General features: G+C 54.0%; 1 protein-coding gene across 1 annotated transcript in view; it reads right to left on the reverse strand.

Annotated features, from left to right (window-relative positions):
- The window catches only part of Col18a1 (collagen type XVIII alpha 1 chain), a 127,208-nt gene that overhangs the window by 91,642 nt on the left and 17,011 nt on the right, over positions 1-18,555 (reverse strand). The gene's annotated exons all lie outside the window — the stretch shown is intronic.

Here is an 18,555-nt window from a genome sequence, read left to right on the forward strand (position 1 = left end):
CAGCAGGCAGCTTCCAGAGGCCAGAGGCAGATGGCTCCTTAACAGGAACGCGCAGGGCACACACCCCAACTGCAGCCAGGAAGACACATTTCCAACTTCCAGTTGGGTAATAATAAACTTGGGTTTTGTTTTTTTTTTTTTGGTTTTTTTTTTTTTTAGGTAGGGTCTCACTCGGGCCCACGCAAACCTGGAATTCAGTTTGTTGTCTCAGGGCAGCCTTGAACTCACAGCCATCCTCTTACTTCTGGCTTCCCGAGTGCTGGGATTAAAGGCGTGCGCCACCATGCCCGGCTATGCACCACCATTAAAGCCACTGATTCCATGGTCCCTTATTACAGCAGCTAAAAGAAGGCCGCCCGCACTGCGCCTGTGACCTCAGCGGTGGCTGCCTCCTCTGCATCTCTGACCCCGTCCTTGTCGGCTCCCACGGCTCCTTTAGGCAGTACTTGTAGGTGGGCCTCAGATTTTGCTAGAAGGCTTTTGTTTGTTTCCTGGGTTGAGACAGGGTCTCACGTAGCCCAGGCTGGCCTTGACTTCCTGCCTCCTCCTCCCAAGGGCTGTAATGACAGGCATGCGCCACCATGCGCGGTTTTTCACCAAGCGTCTCTACACACTTGCTCGCTCCGTCTCTCCCTGCTGTCTTCTGAGGCCCTGTGTATCCCGTCCACCACAAAAGCCCCAGAATGTCTTAAGTACGATTATTTCCAGGACTTCCTGTCCGTATCTGGACACCAGGCTGAGGCTTCTCCAATGCGGGAAGTACCAGTCCTGCCTCTCACCTGTTGTTAAGTACTCATAAAATACAATTAAAGTGCCCTGGCCACGGCAAGTGGCCGTAAAAGTTTCTAAGCATGTCACTTTCTATACTTATCTCTCAACAGACACTTTGTGGCCCACCCCAGCCACCAGACCTCACTCCAAGGAGCCCTGGGTTGCCATCTGGAATCCATCTTTGAGGTCATATCACACATGGGCATTGGACTTTTGCTGCACGTGGGAGTTGGGAGTGGAGATCACACCGAACTTCAAAATCACAGGGAACATGACCCAGGAAGTGAAGAGAAGGGAAATCAGCTTGTTTTACAGGGTGCCACACACGGTCCTCCTTTCAGCCACCCCAGCCTCCAGGAACACTGAGCACAGCCAGAGGGGGGCCAGGGAAAAGAGTGACCCCTAAGGAAGTTAAAGTTGAGACCCTGGTTCAGTCTTTTTATCCTGAGGCCTTCCCGACACCTGCTTCTTAAATAGGTGGGATTTTAAGTGAGGCCCTCTAAAAACCTTCTTTCTGGGGCTGGGAGATGTCTCGGTGGTTGAAAGTGCTTGCCTGCAAAGCCTGCTGACCAAAGTTCAGTTCGTTCCCCAGCCACCCACACAAAGCTGAACAGAAATTCATTCGCACCAGCATGAGACCTTGGCATGTACATAGATAAATACATAGGAAAAACATTTTTAAAAAAAAAAACTTTTTTTTTGTTTATTTTTACTTATTTGAGAGCAACAGAGAGAGAGAAAGAGGCAGATATAGAGAATAGGCGCGCCAGGGCCTCCAGCCACTGCAAACCGAACTCCAGATGCGTGCGCCCCCTTGTGTATCTGGCTAACATGGGTCCTGGAGAATTGAGCTTTGAACCGGAGTCCTCAGGCTTCACAGGCAAGCGCTTAACCGCTAAGCCATCTCTCCAGCCCCGGAAAACCATTTTTAACCTTCTTTCTTAGCTTTGCCCGCAAGGCCCTAGGTCACGCTGGCTTTACGGAATCCCCCTCCACCACCATAAGAGCCACGGGCCCCAGTGCACCCCTGACCAGGCCCAGGTGGGCACAGCGCAGCACTGCCTGGTCTCGGCCAGTCCTTGTGGCTGTGGTGTGAAGCGCTGACTGCCACCTGGACTTCGCCCCCGACGTCACGTCACACCTGCTGGCCAGCCACACGCTGCTCAGAAAGGTTGAGGGGAAAACAACGGAGCCAGGAAGGGACCACCTTCAAGGCCCTCGTGACTGAGCAGAGGGCCAGCCTGCCCTGCCTGCAGTGCCCATCAAACCTTGCCGGACAAGCGGTGGCCTAAGCCGAGGCTAGTTTTGCCAGATTGGGGCCCTGCCCGCCACAGGCTCACCAAGGATGGCTGCCTGGGCTCCGTGGGTCTCTGATCAGAGTGAGGAAGGGCCGCGAGCTGGTCTTCCAAACTCAGAACCACCAATGCCACCCACTCGATGTGAGTGGGCAAGAACATCTATCCATGCAGGGAGGCACCCATTCTGTACCAGGTGCCTGGACCCCACCTCCCCCCAAAGGACACTTTGTGGCCCACCCCAGCCACCAGACCTCACTCCAAGGAGCCCTGGGTTGCCATCTGGAATCCATCTTTGAGGTCGTACCACACATGGGCATTGGACTTTCTCCGGGCTGCCGATGAATCTGAGAACGCCACCCAGTAAGCAAGCCAGTCTACAAGAACTGCAAGGCCACTTTATCCCACTTGCTGCATGGGGACCGCACCCACGCAGAGACCTCCGAGGCATCAGCACTCACTGAAGGGCCTCAGCCAGGCTTCCACCCCAGGAGCCCACCTTCCCTCTCCTGGGATGAAGATGCCCCCACAGCACCCATGTCGTCCTGCACAGGAGCTCAAATGCCACCCCCATTCCCTTCAGGCTTCCAGAGAGTCTCTACCTGGGCCACCAGAACACATGCTTCCTACAGAAGTGTCACCTGTTCCCACACCTGGTGCCTGAGTGACGAATGCATTTCACACAGACTGAGCCCCTGAAGAGGGCTCACTGACCACCACTCCCCATGACCCCCCCGCCCCATCTCAGCATCACAATGAACACGCACAGGCCCACCCGGTTGCTTTCATGAGCTCATTTGCTGAAGAGAAAAACAGGCCTACACAAGACCCCACAAAGGGACGTTGCTGGTCAGTGCAGCGAACGTGGGCTGAGGCCCAAGAGCCTTTGCACCCCGCCATGGGCTCCGCACACAGCCCCACTCCTTCCTCGGCCTGAGGGGTGATCCTGAAACCGTTCTTGCAGTGGGGCGTCCTCATGAAGACAAACCCAGGTCATAGTGGGCCGTGATGAATACAGACAAGGAGCGTCCTTATAGATCCTGGGGTAAGGTTCGTTAGTCTGATATTTTAAAGGCTTCTAAGAATGTCATCCATGAAAATAGAGGGTTTTTAACAATTTCTTTCTCTTTTTTAGGCTGACCCAGAATTCACTATGTAGTTTCAAGGTGGCCTCGAACTCACGGTAATCCTCCTACCTCTGCCTCCCTGACTGCTGGGATTAAAGGCTTTCCAATTTCTTTCTTATTTAAAAGATCGAAGGGACGGGTCTCTCCATCTGAACAAACAGTAGGGCCGGCTCCTCTCCCTCCTCTGAGACTTACAAGGTCAAACTAAGTTAAACATTAAAGGGAGCCCAGGAACCTTTCAGAATGGAAGTGCTGTTGTTGTTTTCTTTGGCTGAGCTGTGAAGTCAAATTTCAAAGAGGATTATCATCTGTGGGAACTGCTGGCTTTCTGAATCCTATCTTGAGTTGTCACAGTACCAAGAAGGGGCCAGGGGGGCGCTCCCTGTGGGGAGAAGGGCATTTTCAGAGAGATCTGGGGGGGAAGGCGGGGGGCGTGTGTGTGTGTGTTTGGTGTACATGTATGTGAAAGCCACAGGTCAGCATCTTCCTCAGTGGCACTCCACCTATTCATTGAGACAGTCTCTTATTGAACCTAGAACTCACCAGTTGGGCTGGACTAGCCAGCCAGTGAGCCCCAGTGATTTCCCATCTCCACCTCCTCAGCACTGGGGTGACAGGTGCACATCACCAGGCTGGCATCTTAATATTTTGTATTTATTTATTCATTTGAGAGAGAGAATGGGCACGACAGGGCCTCCAGCCACTGCAAATGAGCTCCAGATGCATGTCCCATCTTGTGCATCTGGTCTACTTGAGTTCTGGGGTATTGAACCGGGGTCCTTAGGCTTGGCAGGCAAGCGCCTTAATCTTTTAGCCATCTCTCAGCTGGGCATTTTACATGGGCGCTGGGGATCCAAACTCAGGTCCGTTTGCTTGCACAACAAGTGCTTTACTCGCTGAGCCATCTCCTCAGCCACCTCCCCCCCCCCCCCACTAGAGAGCATGTAATGGCACATCCATCATCCCTCTTGAGGTTCAGGGGTGTCCAAGGCGCTGGGAGAGATGGTGCAGAGTCTGGATCTCTCAGCCTTTGGTTTCCATCATAGCAGTGGTAAGCAGGCCTCAAGACACAAGCGTGTTCTCACTCCCAGACGCCTCAGGAGCCTCACAGCTCAGCACAGGGCACGTAGGCAAAAGAGCTCGCTCCAGCCCAACCTACACAAAACCCATGCTGCCGGGGTGCAAGATCAGCCTCAGGCCCAGTGAAATCCCGACGAGCATTCAGACCAAGTGGACCTGACATGCTAGTCTCAGCAGGAGAACTGGCTGCCATCCTGGGTCGGCCAGTCCCTGTCATCACTAGTCCCCAGCTGGCTGGCGGCATGCGGGAGATGCCAGGCCTTGTTGTTGCCAAGGCTGCCCATAGGCAGGACCAGCTGGCTTCCTTGCTATGACCTCAAGGGATAATAGGGGCAGTGACTCTGTTATCCCCACTGACACTCATGGCTTAGACCATCCAGTTTAGCATCTCCAACCCATGCAGGATTGTCCAAGGCCTCAGTGAGACTCATGCAGGGTCTGCAGGGCCGTGAGAAAGTCTCCTTCTTCAGAGGTTCCAACACCCTATCAGGGGCTGGAGAGATGGCTTAGCGGTTATAAGGCGCTTACCGGCAAAGCCTAAGGACCCATGTTCGACTGTCCGGATCCCACATTAGCCAGACGCACAGAGGTGAGGCAAGTGCATGGTCTCACATGCCCACTAGGTGGCGAAAGCGTCTGACGTTCGATTTCAGTGGCTGAGGCCCTGGTGTGCCAAATCTCCCTCTACCCCCCCCAAATAAAAAATAAATAAAAAAATAAATTAAACCCTGCCAGAATGAACCTCACCACCCCAGGGCAGGCAGTCCAAGTGTGGCCTCCACCTGGCCCCCATGGCCAGTGCATGGGGCAGGTGCTTGGTCGGGGTACCTTGTCTGCTGTCACCGGGATGCCAGCCACACTTAATAGAGGGGATGGACAGCCTGCCCTGCTCACTGTCAGGCTCCATCCAAGCCAGTCTAGGCCACTATGAGAAAAATATGACCTCCTGCTAGCCAGGCCCCCAGCTGGGCAAACATACCTGGAAGACAAAGACCCAGGCTGCAGACAGACAGGCCAGACTGGAGCAGGGCTTTCATTTCCTTCGACTCCAGTGAACACGGGCCTATTCTGTCCCCCTGCTCCACCACGCTGCCCTCTGGACACGACCCGTGGGCACGCCGATCCCACTTGGACACGCGGACGTGTGCTCTGGCTGATGCCAGGTCGGTGACGGGCATCTGCTGGCAGCCCACCCTGAGACCCCAGGGCAGCTGAGAGGAGCTCACTCCACATTCCTAGGCTTCCAGAGACTTAGCCAGCCACCCGCACTCTTTGTCTGCCTTTGTAAAGGGGCTCAGGGTCACTAAGAGTGACCCCAGCCTCCCCTGGGTGGGCCTATGCCCAGCCCCCTCCTCAGCTGTTGGTTCAGGAGAAGACCAAGGCACCCATCTCAAATGACATCCTCAAGCACGCAGCGGGAAGGGCCCCTCCTCCCGTCTATCAATCTCCGCACGGGGGCCGCCTGTTACCACAGCATTGCAAGTCCTGGGCTCGGGGCCCTTGCTCTGCTCAGAACTGTAACTCTCGCCCTCAAGGAGAGTCAGGCACATACAGAGAGGGTACGAGGCACAAGGGAGGCAGGACAGCCTGCACCATGGCCCTGGATCCACACCCTGAGGCATGGACACAACCCTGGGGTACACAAGCACTGAGTGAATGAAGGGGACCAAGGAGAGCAAGGCTTCAGGAGTGGAAAGGTGGGGTTCAGGTCCTTTCCTAGGACCACCATCAATGGGGAATAAAGGTATAAAACAAAAGGAAAAGGCTGGGCATTGTACAAAGAAACACCCATTATGGCCTGTCCATTACTGAAGCCACTGCTGGCCACTGGCTGTCATCCTACAGCCCGAGAGGGTTGTCCCACATAGGCCATCCAAGCCTGGCCCTAGAGAAGGATGCTGTAGCCCTCTTGTGGGTCTGTGGGAAGGTGAGGGGGGACTGGGATTATGGGAACGGGAAATGGACCCAGAGCAGACACACAAGGAGTGGATGGATCTAGATGGACGGATGGTGCATGGACAGATGGTGGGTGGGTGGACAGATGAATGGATGGATCATGAATAAGTGGATTGAGGATGGCTGGGCAGCTGGGCAAATGCCTGGGTACATATTCCAGCACTGGCCTCAATATGCCAGATTGTCTTCCCTGGCTGTCCTTTATCCTCCTCTGCAAAGTGTCTGTCTTATAGGGGCCATGGATTCCCTTGCCAGAGGACAGAGACCCACCCTTCCTTCCTCCCAGGCACCCACATCCCCCATGGGGGTGACCAGGACCCCTCCTGTGATCTCTGAAGGACACTGCTCAGAACTGTGAGGGAAAGGAAACCAGGACAGACTACGGTGTGAGTCCACAGGTCTTAGGCTACAATCTCCAGAGACATTTCTGATTCAGGGGTGCACATTCAAAGGGGGAGCAGTGCAATGGAACTCCACTCAGCACACCCAGGATGAGTCAGGCCCATGCTACGCAGATGAACCTGAAGGCACTGTGGCCCTGAAGGAGCAAGTGACCAAAGGTGCACACGAGGCGGCTCCACCCAAGCTACAGTCCAAGTCAGGCAGACCAGGGATTGAGGGGAGGGATTCGCGGATTCCAGGAGCTGTGAGTGGGGACTTAAACGCAGGGTTTCCTCCTTGGGTAACAAGAATATTCTGGTACCAGAGCATGGTGAGTGGTGTCCAGCACAAGGACCAATACGACCAAATCATTCATTTTGCAATGATTAGTTTTCTGCTATGAGAACTTGACCTCAACCAAAAAGTCACAGAATCAGGCCAGGCGTGGTGGCGCACGCCTTTCACCCCAGCACTTGGGAGGCAGAGGTAGGAGGATCACCGTGAGTTCGGGGCCACCCTGAGATGACATAGTAAACTCCAGGTCAGCCTGGGCTAGAGTGAGACCCTACTCTGAGGGAAAAAAAGCCATAAAATCCCATCACACCCTACCTGGAGAAGACAAGACTATCTGGCCCTGGAGGAAGCTGCCTCCGTACCACAGCTGTTTCTGAAGTCTCCTGACCCTACTGACACCCGCGCTGTGGTCCACCTGGGCACCGCCACCCCCTTCTCCCTACCACCTTCCTTCGGAGTCTGCTGAGCTGGCCTCCCAGATGCTGCAGCATTGAGCAGTTAGCTACTTCTATATCACTGTGACCAGGCACCTGACAGGAATGAAGAAGGAAAGGTTTAGAGTTTCGACCATCATGGCAGAGTCTGTGGGGACAGAAGCTGGGGCTGGCTCTAACCTTCTAAGACCCTCTCCTCCTGCCCTGCTTCTGCCAGCCGGGCCCCGCAGCCTCCCAAATAGCATCATAATCTAGGGATTCAGCGTCAAAACGTGAGCTTGCTGGGCATGGTGGCGCATACCTTTCTTCAATCCCAGCATACAGGTGGCAGAGGTAGGAGGATCGCTGTGAGTTCTAGGCCAGCCTGAGGCTACATAGTGAATTCCAGGTCAGTATGGGCTAGAGCAAGACCCACCTGGGGGTGGGGGAGGGGCAGTGGGGGGGAGAGAAAACAATGAGCTTGTGGACACATTTCAGAATCAAACCAAAGATTCTGTTGCTGGTTCCAAAAAGGTTCAAGGCCATCTCATAATACAAAATGGATTCTGTACAACTCCCAGAGCACCCATTGTTCTGAGAGTCTAAACACTGTTCAAAAGTCCAAAATCCAAGGTTTCTTCTGCAACTTAAAACAAACACTTTAACTATGAGCCCTGTAAAATCAAACAGAAGTTACATACTTCTGATATACAATGGTATGGAGAAAATATTTCCATTCTAAAAGGGAGAAATTGGGGAATAGCAAGGATGATCTACACAGGGCAAACACCAGATCCTGCAGCTCCATGTCCAGTATCCAAGGCCTGCGGTAGTAAAACGTGAGCTCCAACTGGCTCGGAGAGTCATGCTCTTATGTACAGCTCTGCCACCCGAAGTGTGCAGGGCCTCCTCTTAGGCTGGCTCTCCTCGGTGCCCGCAGCTTTCCTTGGCAGACACTCCACATTTCTGGTAAGTCCATTGTCTTGGAGTGTCCACTGCAACCCACGGCTTCACTCTCAACGCTTCAAGCGTTGCCCTGTCAGAGGCTCTCTGCAGCTGTTCCAACCTGGCTACCCAGTGCTGGCTGTCACAGGCTGCTTTCTGAACCTTGGCACAAGACCCCTCAACTACTGCAATGCCCATGCCTACAAAACCACCACCACGGGCTGGAGAGATGGCTTAGCGGTCAAGTCGCTTGCTTGTGAAGCCTAGGGACCCAGGTTCAATTCCCCAGTACCCACATAAACCAGATGTCCAGGACGGAGCATGCATCTGGAGTTTGTTTGCAGTGGCTGGAGGCACTGGAGCACCCATTCCTCTCTCTAGCTGCATCTTCTCTCTCTCTCACACAAATAAATAAATAAAATATTTTAAAAAAACAGGGCTAGAGAGATGGCTTAGTGGTTAAATGCTTGCCAGTGAAGCCTAAGGACCCCAGTTCGGTTCGAGGCTCAATTCCCCAGGACCCACGTAAGCCAGATGCACAAGATGGCGCATGCAACTGGAGTTTGTTTGCAGTGGCTGGAGCCCTGGTGCACCCATTCACGCACTCTCTCTCTCCCTCTCTCCCTCTCTTTCTCTGTCAAATAAACAAATAAATAACTTTAAAAGAAAACAGGACCACATGGACAATACCAAGTTCTGCTGCCAACTTGAGATGTGGCCAAGAACCCTTGGACCATGGCCACAGTAGCCTCTAAGTGCTGAGGCTGGGTAAACATTTCCTTTGACTTTTTTTTCTAGCTGTGCACCTCTTCAGCTTTCTTTCTCTCTCTCTTTAATATTTTATTTATTTATTTTCAAGGAGATGGAGGGAAGAAGGAGAGAGAAAGAGAGAATGAATGGGCATGCAGGGCCTCTTGCCACTGCAAACAAACTCCAAACACATATGCCATTTTGTGCATCTGGCTTTATGTGGGTACTGATGTTTAGAACCCAGGTGGGCAGGCTTTGCAAGCAAGCATTTACCCACTCTGAGCCATCTCCCTAGCCCCCAGCTCTTTTTTTTTAATGAAAATCTTTTTAATGCATTTGTATTTTTATACCCCAGGGCCGTCAGTAGGAGGAGTCTTGCCCTCAAGACTCTCTTCCAGTTGTCCCAGGGCAAAGTGCGTAGCTTCTTTTTAACAAATATTGTGACACTTTCTGTGCCCACCTTGTTCACAACTTTATATTAGCTTATGTTTTTCTTATCAAATGGCATTTTTAAACACCTTTCTGCTCTACTTCCTCCTGACTGTCAATGTAAACCTGGCTAAAAGAAATGAGCATTAACTATGCCACAGCCCAAAGGCTATGTTATCTTGAAATTCCCCCTGCCATAATGTTAGTCCATTTTTTATTTGTTTGTTTGTTTGTTTTTCAAGGTAGGGTCTTACTCTAACCCAGGCTGATTTGGAATTCACTATGTAGTCTCAGGGCGGCCTTGAACTCGTGGAGATCCTTCTACCTCTGCCTCCCAGTGCTGGGATTAAAGGTGTGTGCCACCACGCCAGGCTTGTTAGTTCATTTTTTAAAATATTTTATTATTATTTATTAATTTGAAGAGAATATAGGCAGGGAGAGAGAGAGAGAGAGAATGGGTGCACAAGGGCCTCCAGCCACTGGAAACATACTCCAGATGCATGTGCCCCCTTGTGCATCTGACTTACATGGGTCCTGGGGAGTTGAACTTGGGTCCTTTGGCTTTGCAGGCAAGCGTCTTAACTGCTAAGCCATCTCTCCAGCTCAGTCCATTATTTCCTAATTCAACCTCATTCAAAAGTTCAGGACAAGGACAGAACACTGTCAAATTCTCAGCCAGAATATTACATTACTATCCTCCAGCCCAGTTCCCGAATCCTGTTCCCATCTGAAAACTCACACAGTCTTTATTTTTCACAATGCTATTGACATTCCGGTCTCCTGAGCTTCCATCAGAATTCCCCATTAAGGTCATTCTCCAGAATTCTGGGGCTTCTTGAGCCCACATCTCCAATTTCTTCCTTATTCCTCCTGCATGCAAGTTCCAACAGCCTACAGATCACATGATTGGCTTTATCACGGCAAAGACCCCACTTCTTTGGTACCAAGCTTCTATATTAGTTATTCTGGCATCACTCTGGACAAAGACTTTAGGGAAACAGGTTTTGTTGTTGTTGTTTGGTTGGTTGATTTTGAGGTAGCATCTCACTCTAGCCCAGGCTGACCTGGAATTCACATGTAGTCACAGGGTGGCCTTGAACTCGTGGCGATCCTCCTACCTCTGCCTCCTAGTGCTGGGATTAAAGGCATGCGACACCCTGCCTGCTGGAGAAACAGCTTTAAGAAAAGAAAGGTTTGTTTTGGCTGCTGGTTTCAGGGGCATTTCAGCTCACCATGAGGCACTGCAGGGTTCACGGCAGTGGGAGGCAGCAGCCACTCCCAGGGCACAGCCAGAAAGCAGAGTGAGACCAGAGTCAGAGGCAGGATGAACCTTTCGAAGGCCCACCCCTGCGTCCTAATTCTTCCAGGTAGGCCCCACCTCCAAAAGGCTTCTTATTTATTTATTTAAGAGAGAGACAGAGGTGCAGAGAGAGAGAGAGAATGGGCACGCCAGGGCCTCCAGCCACTGCAAACGAACTCCAGACACATGCGCCCCCTTGTGCATCTGGCTGACGTGGGTCCCGGGGAATTGAACTGGGGTCCTTAGGTTTCGCAGGCAAACGCCTTAAACACTAAGTCATTTCTCCAGCCCTCAAAAGGCTTCTTAACCTTCCAGATACTGCCACAATCTGGGGAGCAAGCATTCAAAACCCAAGCCTGTGGGCAACATTTCACACCACCCTCCAACCTAGTCTGGGCCCCACCCCACCCACGGGAGGTGCAGCCCACCACTGCGAAGGGTGAAGCACACACCCTCTCGGTGCCAGGCAGGGACCAAGGGGGATAGTCGAGAGCACTGTGTGGAGGAGGTGGGCCCTCACCAGCCGAGACCGATCTGAGCAAGTGCATGAGGTCCCCACCCACGAGATCTCATGTTCTCCCGGCACATCGGAGTAATCAGGGAGACCGCCTGAGGCTCTCAGCCTGCTCAGGTGAGTCACCTCGTTAGTCAGACCTGAGTTCAGTGCCCAGGGGTGGCCAGGTGCCAGCACATTCCTGGGTCTCCCCTTTCCCTAAACTCTCAGCTCGCAGATCCAACGTGGCCCAGCACCCACCCCAGCGCACACTAAGGTCAAGATGATGTGAGTGAATGAACCCAAAAGGGTCTCAGTGTGATGACTGCCAGTCCCCTCGGAACTCTCCGGGTCAAGCAAAGACACTAACGCACTTGACTACAGATCCAGACAACAAAAGTCAGGACTGTTCAGCTCACAACGACCGACTTCGCAGTCAGTGCAGATGAACCGAGTCTCACTGCCTCACTCGGGAGTGTTCCAAACCCCTATTGCTTACATCATGGTGCTCCAACATGCCTGGGGAGGCTTTGGAGATCAGTGGGGGGCCAGTTTAGCCCAGAGCAAGAGAAGGCCTGCTTGTGGGGAGGAGGAGGGAGCCACAGCCCAGGCCTGTGTAGGCACCAGTCACCAGAGAGTCTGAGGCAAGGGGCTGTTGTGAGCTATGGGTATCCCACACCCATCATTCTGGGGGTCCACAGGAACTGGAGTGGGAGAAAGGAGGCAGACGAATGAAGCAACATCAAAAAGGATCAACAGGAAGTATGGTCCCTTTCACTGGCAGCTGCTCATTAATCACCACCAAGTTCACATACTTTGCTTGACCAGGGCACCTCATAAACGCTCCAGAGAGCCTGCCTTAAGAAACAGCAACAAGTTAAATAAAAAACAATTAAGGGCTGGAGAAATGGCTTAGCGGTTAAGGTGCTTGCCTGCAAAGCCAAAGGACCCAGGTTCAATTCCCCAGGACCCACATAATCCAGATGCACAAGGGGCACATGCATCTGGAGTTCATTTGCAATGGCTGGAGGCCCGGGTGTGCCTATTTTCTCTCTCTTTCATTGCAAATAAATAAATTTAATTTTTAAAAAAATGTTTTAAAAAAGAAACAAACACATAGGCATCGTTTAGACAACAGGCTAATTGTGAGGTGAGAGGCATTCCGGCTGTCAGAAAGAAACCTGTCCCCAGGGCAGGCCCTCAGCCACAGCAGAGGCAGCACATGAGCCTCAGAGCACCTGTCTAACTAACTCACTCCCTTAACTAAGCCCTCACCCGGCACGGACGTTCGAGTGCATGCACGAGCCCTGGTACCACAGGTAACTCCTCAGGGTCTCCCCTCAGGTCCCCCAACCCTCCGACAGACCACAGATCCCCTGGAAAAAGGCCAGAGTCTGCCTCAGAGCACAGGATATGCAAGGCAGGAGGGGTGCTGCTTCCCGACTAGGGAACTCAGCCACTGAGCGGAAGAACCCATGGCCTAGCTCTAATTCAGGACACCCAATTCATCTATCACCCAAAGGCGTCCTTGGCCAGCAGCAGCATCCCATGGATGGAGAGCTACCAGTCCCCAGAACCCGGATGGCCACTGGGAGGAGACGCCTCTGCTTGGGGACTCCTGACCTACAGCTCTCTTAGCATGGGCTGCCATCTTCTTGCTCTCCTGCTGGCCACTGTCAACACCTGAGGTCCTGCAGGGCCAGTTCTGTGGCGGGGTTGAGGCATGGGCCATGTTCCCCAACCTTAAATGCCCTGGGGCCTCCCTCAGGACGTGCCAGGTACGCCACTGTACCAGAGTGTGGCCGCCATTCTCCTTTCTAGGATGTTCTTAAGGCTTCTCTGTAATCGACATAGGTGCAGTTCCCAAGCAGACACTGTCCCCAGGCTGAGCTTTCACCCATGGGCGTGGCCCCATTTAGTGAGGCTAACAGCCATGTTTGGCAGTAGAAATGGACGCATCACTCGAGCCAGGCATGGTGGCGCGCGCCTTTAATCCCAGCACTCGGGAGGCAGAGGTAGGAGGATCGCCATGAGTTCAAGGCCAACCTGAGACTCCATAGTGAATTCCAGGTCAGCCCGGGCTAGAGTGAAATCCTACCTCAAAAACCCAAAAAAATAAAAGAAAGGAAGGAAGGAAGGAAGGGAAGGAGGGAGGGAGGGAGGGAGGGAGGGAGGGAGGGAGGGAGGGAGGGAGGGAGGGAGGGGAAGGAGAAGAGGAAGGGGAAGGGAAAAGAAAAGAAAAGAAAAGAAAAGAAAAGAAAAGAAAAGAAAAGAAAAGAAAAGAAAAGAAAAGAAAAGAAAAGAAGAGAAGAGAAAAGAAAAGAAAAGGAAAGAAAAGAAAAGGAAAGGAAAGAAAAGAAAAGGAAAGGAAAGAAAAGAAAAGGCCTCAGCCCCTGTGCCCAATGCCCAGGCCCTCTCCTCCTCAGAAGCGCTGCCTGGCTCAGGGCAGTTGGAGGCTTCCAGGCTTCCCAGCCTCAGAGCTCCCATGTGAACGTGAAGCTAAGGGCCCAGGTCCCTCTTGCCCATCCCAAGTGTCTCAGAGTCAGCTGAGACTCACACGTGGGGGGGGGGGACTGATGTGCACGGTGTCCCTCGGACCTGTTATGCTCACTGTCATTACGTCATTATGTAGACATCAGGCCACCAATGAAAGGATCTGTGTGACGGATCTGAAACCCTGAAAAGAATGAAAAACTGCTGATTTATGCACAGGCCAGGCCACTGCAGAAACATGGGTAACAAGCGAGGCAGAGCCGGGTCCTGAACTCAGCCCCTTCCTAAGTCCTCCTGTGTGAAACTGAACAGCGGGAGCCACAGGCGCCTCGTCGGAAAAGTCAACGGCACCAGACCTAGGCAGCAGGTCGTCCCCTGTCCGAGTGAGACCCTGACCCCCTCCACACAAGACGGCTTTCTGTGCAGTGTCACATGAAGATGGACGCCACTCCTAAGTGCCTCTCTGCTGACCCAGCACCCTCTTCTCCCCTACTTCTTCCCCCCTACAGCGTCTACAGAACTTAACACTCAAGCAAGGACTCCAGAGTTGGCTCGGTGGAGAAAACACGGCTGCACCAGCGTGAAGATCTCCACGCAGATCCACCAGAACCCACATGAAAAATCTAGACGCCGCAGCAGGCAGGAGTCTGGATGCCCACCCTCTGTGCCCACGGCAAGGTGGGAGGCTGAGGCAAGAGGATCCCCCGGAAGCTAACAGGCCAGCTGGCCTGGCCCACACAGCAGTGCATGGCGAGCGAGCCCGCCTCAGGCCACATGGAAAGCGAGGGCTGACATCTGAAGCCAACCTCCCACCGCCAAGCATGTGCCTGCGGGATCGTGCACGTATGCACACGCACGCACACACGCACGCACGCCCTCCCTCAAGCACCGGACAGCAGCAGTGCAGGGTCCTCACAGAGACGCTTCAGAGCCAGCAAGAGACCTGGGCTGCTTCCTCAGCTGCACAGAGGGAGCCTGCCTACCTCCTCCCTCAACTCAGCCCTGCGCCACCTGACGCTGTGCGGCCCGCCAGCGACGCCAGTCCCGTTCGACAGCGGGGCTCAGAGAACATGCTCAGCCGCCGTGAGAAGCTCCTGTTGCCTCCACTGTCACCGGGTCACTGCGATAACAGGTCACATGCTGCTGAGAGGGAGGCTCCCAAAGCCCCAGATGCTCCACAGGCCACCGGCCAGTGCCCAGGCCCTTCTCCGGAACTGTCCCTGCCAGAGCCAGCAGCAGCTGCCTGGCTTCCTGGGCCTGGCTGTCTACTGGACCGCTGCCAACAACCCGATGCGACAGCTCTGCCCTGCACATCACAACTGATCCACTGCCTACACCATATTAAACACCCAAACAAAAGTGGCGGGCCAGGAGGGCTGGGTGTGGCCACTTGCTGAGTGAGGGGACCGCGCTACAGTGTCCCGGTCGCTCCAAGTCGGCCGGTGGCGGCTGCTCCTCAGAACCATGGAGGCTGTGTGAGGCGCCGCCTGTGACACCGAGCGGGACAACATGGTCTGGGGGGTAAACAAGTTATCCTTCAACATGGGGCAGGGCTCCAGCCAGTCTTAACTGTCAATGTTTGACCAGAGCACAAGTCAGTAACTCACTCCTGACAGGAGAGACTCGGTGGCCTCAGGTCACAGCTCTGTGCCACCTACAATGGGGCAAAGGGGCAGAAGTCACCTGGCAGACACAGATTCAAAGCAACGAGGCCATTCTGCAACAGCCAAAGGACCAGCTCACCTTTCTCTCTGCCAGTCACTGGGTGCTCCAAAAGAGCACCCAACTCATCAAGAGACCACCACCCAGTTCCAAGGGAAACGTGGCAGCAGATGCCCACATACTCACTCTAAATTCCCCTAAGCTCAGAAGTAATTTCCAAACCTGATTTGGTTTGCAGGCAATGAACAGGTAGCAGTGATTTCTGGTCAGAGGTGAAGACAGTTAAGTCCCATGTACCTCAGCGGGGTCACACAAAATAGCCCCATTCCCATAGACAACCTGCCGGCTCGCTCTCTCTCCCCCTCTCCCTGCGCCCAGTGTGCGATCCCAGAGTGACAGAACTGCTGCGTGAGGCGGTTCACAGAGTCCAACCTTCGTCTCCTCCACTTCTCGCCCCACACCTCTCCTGAATTGGACAACGGCCTGAGGAGCCCACGTATGCCCAACAGGCTCCAGGCGGCCATTCACACAGCAACTGGGTGTCTTCCCTGTCCTTCCTCGGGACCCACTGTCACCCCGGCCTGCGTGTTCTGTGTGATGGCACTGGCACGGAGGCTGTGCTCTGCAGCGCACAGGCAGAGCATGGCAGTGTCTGAGCAGGTTTCAGGAATCCAGGTTTTGCCTAAACCTCAAGGTGGTGGGGGGGGGGGGCAGGGCATGCTGACAGTATTGCATGTGGAGGTCTGAGGACAACCTGAGATGCGCCCTCATCTTCCACCTGGCTTGAGCTGCCTCACTGTTCCCCACAGCGTGCTCCAGGCCAGCAGGCCCTTGAGCTTCCGGAAGTCTTCTGTCTCCATCTCTCACCTCGCCATGAGCATGCTGCAATCACAGACGCTCACCACCACATCCACTGTATGTGAGGGTTGGGGGTCTGACCTCAGACCCTCCCACTTGCGCAGACAGCTCTTCGTTCACGGAGCCATCTCCCCAGACCAGGGCCTGAGACTTCTAAAGCCGCTCTCAATTCAGTCACTTGTGTGGCATCAGAAGTGAGGGTCTCCATAAAAGGAAGAGAGCGCATTCCTTGCTGACCTCAATCAGCAGGAGCTTCCAGACACCAGCTGACCACCCCTGCCCCTCACCCCGCCATGCCTTTGAGCAGAAGCCAGAGGAGAGGCCCACAGGAGCCGGCAACTTAAGAACCGGCAACTTAAGAACCGGATGATGACATTTTTTTAACCTAATTACTCCCACCATAGGCCAGGCAGGAGGCCCTGCTGACCTGCCAGCAGTGAACAGCAGTCTTGCTCCACTGGCGAAATGTCAGGCTTATTTGTTACTGAAGCTTCATCTACTCACACACATTCCCCTCCTGATTCTCCAAAGCCGCCTTCTCCTCACCCCCTCAGCAGCACCGACCCGCGCGATGCCACCGTGCGCCCCGCTCAGCCTGTGTGTGGCTCCACAGCTCTCGCCTCTCCTATCCAGCTGATGTTAAGTCCCACCTAGGACCTGGGCAACTGGCTGTTTCGGGAGGCTCCTTGACCTTGAACGTGACAGCAGGTCCCTTTGCAAGAATGCAAAGGCCTGGCACATGATTTCAATTCAAACCCCACAGTGGCAGCAGCAAGACAGGTGCCCACAGAGGGTCCACCTGTCTGTCCAACCATCGCCAAGAGGGCCTGCAAGGTGCGGGGCAGGCTGTGCTGGGCACAAGCTCCACAACCCAGAGCAGGAGCCGACACAGCTCACTATGGGAACCTGTCAGAAGGGGCCTGGGCTGTGTGTGTACAAATGGCCTTCAGGCCTGGAGGAGTAGAACGCCTGGGCCGTGTCTCTGTCCTTGGCCATGGGTGGATCCCAAAGTCCTGGCTACTGGTGGCTCCTAAGGTGGCCAACCACGCATCATGACCCCGTTTGTGGCCTCAGCCCCTGACAGAACCCTGCACACCAACCTCTTGGTGACCAGCCTTCTCCATAAGAGCTTCCCAGCTCATAGCCTACTTCCTGCCCCCAGAAAGTTCTACAGAATAGGAGGGGCTGGGGTCCCCTGGCCCAACCCCAGGGAATTCATTCCCAACCCCCACCAGCTATAATCCTGTTGCCAGGATACAGCAGGGGAAGAAACTCGATCACAGGACTAGTGTCTAGACAGCAAGACCTTTCCCCTGCTTCTCCATGTATAATTGGGACCCAAATTGTCAGGCACGGTGAGCTGATAGCAGGAATAAAGGAGGAAGCTGTTTTCAGAGCCTCGTGGGGACATTCCTCAGCCAGGGCTGTGCACTACCTGCTCCGGGGCCGCTGCGCAGGGCCAGCCCAGGGCTGTGAGCCGAGTTACCCGCCAGCCGTACACAAAGGGGCTTTCATCCATGGGAATGTCACATCTTCAATTAGTGATGAAAGAACTGGAGATCACAGCCTGCCATTGCCCAGCACGCCAGCAGAGAGCCTGTCCATTAACTCTCTACTGTCCACAGTCCTGCCAAGCCCATGGACCCTGTGAACAGGTGCCCCCTGCCTGCCCTGCAAGCATATCTAATGGGGAGGGCAGCCTCCTGCCACCAGGCCAGGACAGCCATACCTCAGCGTCAGAGAACAACATAGGCTTCCCGGGGGGCCCCTGTGCCAGAGTGGAGCCAGGCTTAGTTCTCAGGGCACCACCGGTGTCCCGCTGCTGCCCACGCATGTGAGAATCCGTCAAGAGCGCAAGGCCTGGGTGGGGGACTGTGCCATCCACTTCCAAGTTCATTGTTCTCCAGCGGCTAATTCTTGATTCACTGTGCCCATAAATGGGCCTAAACAGCTCCCTGCTGAGTCAGACACACCTGGGCCCAGCCAGACCCTAACAAGAAATGTGGCTGCCGACAACATGGAGCTGGGTGGTGCCTGCCTGTCTTCCCAGTGCTCGGGCTGAGGCAGGAACATCATGAGTTCAAGGCCAGACTGAGCTACACTGTCATAAACCAACAAACAAAACTGAGGAGGGTGCCGGGCGTGGTGGCACATGCCTTCAATCCCAGCACAGACAGAGGTAGGAGGAGAAAGAGGTAGGAGGATCGCCATGAGTTCAAGGCCACCCTAAGACTGCATAGTGAATTCCAGGACAGCTGGGCTAGAGTGAGACCTTACCTCAATTAATTTTTTTGTTTGTTTATTTTTA

Source organism: Jaculus jaculus, chromosome 5 (genome assembly GCF_020740685.1).
Source record: "Jaculus jaculus isolate mJacJac1 chromosome 5, mJacJac1.mat.Y.cur, whole genome shotgun sequence".
Lineage (NCBI taxonomy): Eukaryota > Metazoa > Chordata > Mammalia > Rodentia > Dipodidae > Jaculus > Jaculus jaculus.